This window comes from Sinocyclocheilus grahami, unplaced genomic scaffold (genome assembly GCF_001515645.1).
Source record: "Sinocyclocheilus grahami isolate Dianchi unplaced genomic scaffold, SAMN03320097.WGS_v1.1 scaffold440.1, whole genome shotgun sequence".
Lineage (NCBI taxonomy): Eukaryota > Metazoa > Chordata > Actinopteri > Cypriniformes > Cyprinidae > Sinocyclocheilus > Sinocyclocheilus grahami.
Window position 1 is genome coordinate 980794 of NW_015505619.1, and position 6967 is coordinate 987760.

General features: G+C 35.0%; 1 pseudogene; it reads left to right on the forward strand.

The window, feature by feature from the left end:
• The window catches only part of LOC107552027 (zinc transporter 2-like), a 9466-nt pseudogene extending 3717 nt beyond the window's left edge, over positions 1-5749 (forward strand).
• Positions 5750-6967: the final 1218 nt, after the last annotated feature.

Here is a 6967-nt window from a genome sequence, read left to right on the forward strand (position 1 = left end):
AAGTAATACCACAAAAATGTTCCGTTTATATAACAACACCAGAATAATTGATTTGCGCAAAATAACATTTTCTATTTATCATCTTTAATTCGTACATTGCGTAAATGTTAAACCATGCTTTTCCAGTGAAATCTAATAGATGCACTTTGTGTGCTTTTCATTACAGTAATTCTTAAGAGCATAAAGTTTGTATGATTAATGCTGTATTTGTACAATGTGGAGTCGTTAAGGCTCCAATACATGATAATGAATAAAACCAACAGTCTTTTCTTATCTGTATATGCACATAAACATTGATATTATATCTAACAGACAACTATATACTAAAGTATACTACTACTACTATATGTGGTTTATTTTGCCACCGTTGCAAGCAAACCTTGAAATAACCTAACTATTTTATGACACATAATAATTTGGTATGATGCTGAAGATTAGAAGATTCAAATGAATGTATATAAATAATGAACATTATGCAATATGATCATTAAAGCAGGGGTTCAGAGTTTAAAGGACCACTGTAATCGTGCCTCACTGGTGATAAAGCTGCTAATTTGCAGGTGAATGTTTAGTTTGTTACGGCCTCAGAGATGGTTTTGGCTGAGATAAAAAAAAACTTTTGTTTATAACTGAAATGATATGATTTCTATGTGGAATTATGAAAGATTAATAAATGTAGTTGATTACTGTATCTCTAATCAAGCGTTTTATGTCCATTTATATGAATCTGTACAGCAGTAAAATTGCTATATGCAAGCAAAACAAAATAGAACGTTTGTTCATAACCTTGCCAGTTCTGAGAAGGTTCCCTGTTAGCTGGGATGTACAAATGTGAGCACATGTTTTCCAAGCCCTCCAGTTTTTCCTTTCTTTATATCTTTCTTTATCTGACCTTGCTGAGATCTAAACATGCACCAACACAATTTTCTGCCATGTTATAGCAGCAGCGTGTGAAACAGCATATGACTTTAGACCAACTGCAAACTTGAAATTTCATATCCGTTCATCTACAAAACATTCTAGAAATTTTAAGAAAAGCAGCAAGGCAAAACACAGGCCTGGAGGAAGTTACTCATCACATGTGCTGTGCGCTTGAACTTCATGATGAAGTCATTGGTGAGAATAAAAGGACATGCTCTGATTAAAGGACCTAATCTGTATAACCTGCTGATTGCAAAAGTACAGTTGACAAATAAAATGGACATGAACTTACTGTAACTTGCATTTGAGACTTGTGTTGACGTTCTGCTCTCGCAGGTGGTTACGCTGCTCATAATGACCGATGCTGCACATCTTCTCACTGACTTTGGCAGCATTTCGATCAGTCTCTTCGCACTGTGGATTTCCTCTAGGCCACCGTCCAAACATCGGACCTTTGGATGGCATTGATCAGGTGTGTGTGTATATATATTTATATGCACATACTAAATGCTTTTATGCTCACCAAGAGCATAATCAAATTTAAAATAGTCTTCTATTTTAATATATTTTAAAATGTCATTTAAATTGCTGCTCAAGAAACATTATTATCAGTGTTTTTGCCATTTCATATTTTTGTGGAAAAGGTGATACATTTTTTTTCAGGATTCTTTGATGAATATAAAGTTCAAAAGAGCAGCATATATTCAAGAAAAAAAATCTGCTTTTATTTTTTTTAACATTATCAATGTCTTTCCTGTCACTTTTGATCTATTTAATCGGTCCTTGCTGAATAAAAGTAATATTTATTTTCTTAATTCTGTATCAGTTGTTCCACAAAAATATGAAGCAGCACAACTGTTTTCAACAGTGATAATAATCAGAAATGTGTCTTGTGCAGCAAAGCAGTATATTCGAATGATTTCTAAAGGGGAAATGGAATACTGAAGTAATTGCTACTAAAAATGTAAAAATAAATTACATTTTAAAATATATTCACACAGAAAACGGTTCTTTTAAATTGTAGTAATATTTCACAAAATGATTAGTATATTTTTGATCAAATAATCGCAGCCACTTCTCTCAAAAACACAAAAAAATCTAACTTTTGCCACAGTGTTTGTGTCGTTTGTTTTGTCCAGAGGTTTTAGGGTCTCTTCTGTCTGTTTTGTCCATCTGGACTGTGACGGTGGTTCTTGTTCTCTTTGCTGTTCAGAGGCTCATCAGTGATGATTATGAGATGCACAGTGATGCATGTGCTGTAACGCTTAAGATCTTGTGAGTGATGCTATTTGATTTCATTAATAGTGTTTGTTGGGAAATGGCATGTTCAGTGTTTCATGTGTTTCCATCAGTTTGGCTTTCATTCTCCATCAGTCTCCAGTCCATCACTCTCACAGTCACGGCCTCACAGAAGAGCACAGGAGCACCAGCGTGAAAGCCACTTTCATTCACATGCTGGGAGATTTACTGCAGAGTTTAGGTGTGCTGCTGGCTGCCTCCATCATCTACTCCAGGGTTTGTACATTACTGTTATTGGCATATACAAAAGTATGCAGAATTTGTATGCAGTCACTTGTATGGGCGCTTAGTCACACTTACAGATCAATTGTCTCAAATGCTGCAGGATCTTTTCACCTCAACGTCACTTTTCTTCAGCTTTTGTGCTTAATGTGTATGAATCAGTTTGTTTTGGTGATTTTTAGTGGATGTATGAAGTCAGTCCTCCTCAAGTTCACACAGATCATCACATTAAAATATCAACTTGATCCATTAACAAAATTTTTTTTAGTGCTTTTATATTACTTTATTTAATGCAGGGATTCCCAAACTTTTCATCAGCCAAACCTCTTTAACCTAAAATATTTACTTGAAGCAACCCTGAGATTTTATGTTAATATTTTAACAATTTAACAACACTTTCACATGTTCATGGTTCTCTGATGTCAATTAGCCGACATGACATGCAGGTAAACTAATCAAATATTTCATCTATTTGTGTTTTAATTTGTTTTTATGTTTTATTTAAAATATATTTCATTTTGACATTTTTTATTATTAGCTTTTTATAAGCTAACATCAGTTTGGGCAACTATGGAAGCCAGTTTTCACCACAGAATTAAAAAAAAAAAACAGAACTGCAGGGTTTTTAAAAAATTATTTCACAATTCTGCCTTTTCTGCAATTCTGTGTTTATCTCACAATTTTTCTGGAATTCTGAGAAAAACGGTCTAAATCCCATGGCGGGAAAAAAGTAGAATTGCAAACTCAGAACTCCGAGAAAAAGGTTAGAATTGAGCAATGCAAACTCAGAATTCTCATAATGCAAAGTTCTGTATTTTCCCCCTCCCTCAGAATTGCAAGAAGTAAAAATTGTGAGACATATACTCAAAATTGGGATTTTCAAGATTTAAAAAGTCGCAATTACGTAAACGGGTTTCCAGGAAACCCTGATCTAATGCATGACATGTTTACATTTTTGAATGCAATTTATATGTTTGTTCCTCTCTCCAAACCAACAGCCTGAATGGAAGACAGCAGATCCTATATGTACTTTTCTGTTTTCATTATTTGTTCTTGGAACAACATTCACCATCCTGAAAGACATCTTCAAAATACTCATGGAAGGCAAGTGATTGATTGATCTAGATATAACTGCCCAGATGTTTTAAACACAAGCTGAATGTTGCTGTTTTATCTGAAGGAGTCCCGTGTGGTGTTGACTGACTCAGTGAAAGGCACTCTGCTATCAGTGAGTGGAGTCAAATCTACACACAGTCTGTGCATGTGGTCTCTCACCACCAGCGAAACCCAGCTCTTCGTCCACGCAGTCATAGGTGGGTTAGAGTGCCATTTAAATGCTCACACAAATGGCACTGGGTAACCAGTCCCAGTTTTTGGTGTCCTGACACAGGAAGTGTCCTCGTTTTTACAGCACGTTCAAAACTCCCAGCAAATACACTGCAAAAAAATCAGACCAACATAACTTTTTACCAGAGTAATCATGTAGTGAATGTTTTCACCAACAAAGGGCGCTGCCAGCTTTACACATTACTTGGTCATGCACCACTAGATCAATTAACCCTTATGGGTTTCAAGGTAGACACAAGCTAACTATTTTTGTTAAATTAAAGTAATACAATTTGCATGCACTATATCAGTGGTTCCCAACCCTGGTCCTGGAGGCACCCCAACACTGCACGTTTTGCATGTCTCCTTAATCAAACACACCTGATTCAGGTCATCAGCTCATTAGTAGAGACTTCAAGACCTGAAATTGGTGTGTCAGAGAAAGGAGACATGCAAAATGTGCAGTGTTGGGGTGCCTCCAGGACCAGGGTTGGGAACACTGGACTTTATAACAGGGCTTGAACAGGATGCGGGTTTGATTTTCAGTTTTAAAACATTCCTGAAATGTCAGTCGCAGGATTTCCCTCACGCATCTATACAACTATACCACGTGGGTGAAAGTATACTCTGCGATGAATAAATAATAATAATCTAAATAATTACAATTACACCAATTACAATTGCAGAAAGAACATATTTTGTGCTCATAATAAACTTAATAAGGCATATTAAAGATTTCCAAAAGCACAAACATTTAGGGGAAAAAAACTATAAAGGTAATTACTGTATAGGCCAGCAGCATCTTCACAGTTTGTGAAAATGAGTTACTGTTTATCGTGTGTTCCCATATTTATTTTATTTTGGTAAAGTTATGATTTTGTCATTATATAATATACTATTTTTGGCAAATATAAAAGCCTTTTCACACCAAACGTGAAATGAATAAGCCTCAGGCTGAAGGGAAAGTAAATTTACGTCCGTACAGTAGAATGCAGAAGAAGACATTTCAACACACTTCAGTATTTAAAAAAAGACACGAATGTTTGTCTAGAGTAATTTTTGCTTATTAGTACGGTTGAACTGGATCATCGAAGGTCAGAAGCAAATAGAATGGGATTAAATACATAAAGGATATTTGTGTTGCTTAACATTTAATTATTGCAGGTTTGCATCATATTCTGAGTTGCATTATTTTTATTCATTTTGAGGAATACTGAATCTGTTTTGTTTTTTTGTGCGAGTGAGATGAATTAATGCATATTCATATCTATTTTAGAACTAGAGTAACATCTTGTGATTTCTCTCAACATGGGGACAGGAGAGCTGTTGGTCAATAAATTGGAGAAAAAAAGTAACTCGCGTTACTTATTTGAAAAAGTAACTCAGATATTCTCTTGTAAATGAAAAAGTAATGCGTTACTTTACTAGTTACTTGAAAAAGTCATCTGATTACGTAACTCGCGTTACTTGTAATGCGTTACCCCCAATACTGGCGGTTACTATATACTATTCATAGTGTTATTTTGGTGAATTGTATTAAAACCAGTTGGTTTAAAACCCAAAATTACAAAAATGTTTCTGTTTTATCAATCATAGATAATAAAAATTGAAATCTCAATATTTTGACCACTGAAGTAGGAAATTCTGGTTTCTATTATCAGAAATCTGGTCAGTTTAGTAGTTTTAACCCAAATGAATGATTTATTTTCCAGATGAGCAAACCAACCCACAGACTCCAGACACAATATGGATTCGGCAATATCACCATTCAGACAGAGATGCACACAGATGACGTGGCTTGTTGCTTGCAGTGCCAGGACCTGATGGACTGACAAGGGATTTTAGCTTCTCATTATATTAATCTATACAGGTTGAATGCATGTATGAATATAAACTTCAGAACATATAGTTTTTCGGTACACATTTTGTGCATGACACAATGACACGATTATGAAGTGTTCGGAAAGCAATGCTTTATCTAAGAACAGAAACAATTTTTAAGCTGTGACATCTGTCAGAATATTATTTATCAAACACTCGGGTCAAAATTGAAAGGAACACTGACGAAAATAGTTTCAAACCCAGCATGCTCTATTAAAAAATTCTTAATCACATTTTGTTGCACAACAAAACACGTTTGTTAAAAACAGCAGCTTCGCAGAAGACCCTTTTAATGTCAAGCTTTGATAAATGTTTTTAATTTGGGGAAGAGGCGCAGGGCATTCTGGGTAGTGTATATATTCTGCACTGATGCTGATATTCCTTGGTACATTCCTCACCTAAAGTAAAAACACAGATGTATATACATTTCAGAAACATTTCATGTTTTATGACAAAAAAACAAAAATCCACTGCACCTGTTTTTTAGGCCCAAGCGCAGGAGCATCCGTCTCTAAACACATGCTCTCCAGAGGAACCTGCTTCACCAGCTTCTGCTTCTTATAGAAGGAGGACAAACATGTAGTGTGTGACTAATAAATGTTATTTAATTGTATAGATTCCAGATTTTCAAATAGTTGTATCTCGGCCAAATATTGTCCTATCCATACAATACCATACATCAATGGAAAGCTTATTTATTCAGCTTTGAGATTGTGTTTTTGCTTTGAGACCCTTATGATTGGTTTTGTGGTCCAGGGTCACATTTAGCCTTTTACATTTTTTTTGTATTTATAAAGCAAGTGCCACAAAAGTCAACAATTTTAATACCATTTATGATGATGTAAAAGAAGTCAAATTTATAAAACATCCTGTTTTAAAACGATCACTAGAGCATGGCCTCAGAAAAATCAATCACTGTTAAAACATCTACTATAAAATCCTTATGTTTTGTGATTTATATGCTGCTTGTGATTCTTTTTTTATTATTATTTTGTTAGAATACATGGCTATTTTTGGAGAACAATGCAGAATAGTGTAGTTACAGCAAGCTAGTCAACAAGAGTACACTAGCATGTAGATTAATTGGAAACTAAGCTAAAAGATCCTCAATTGTGATTTTATCCTGGATCTTGCTTTGTAAATTTGCTAAATAATAATATAATCTCAGAGAATGGAAACATACTAGAACTTTCTGAGTGATGTCATGTAGCCTAACTGATGGCCAGTGTGTGTTTTCAGCCCTGTGCGTGACACTGTTGTGAGTGTGACCAATGACCGCTGGGGATATGACACTATATGTAATCATGGTGGATATTAC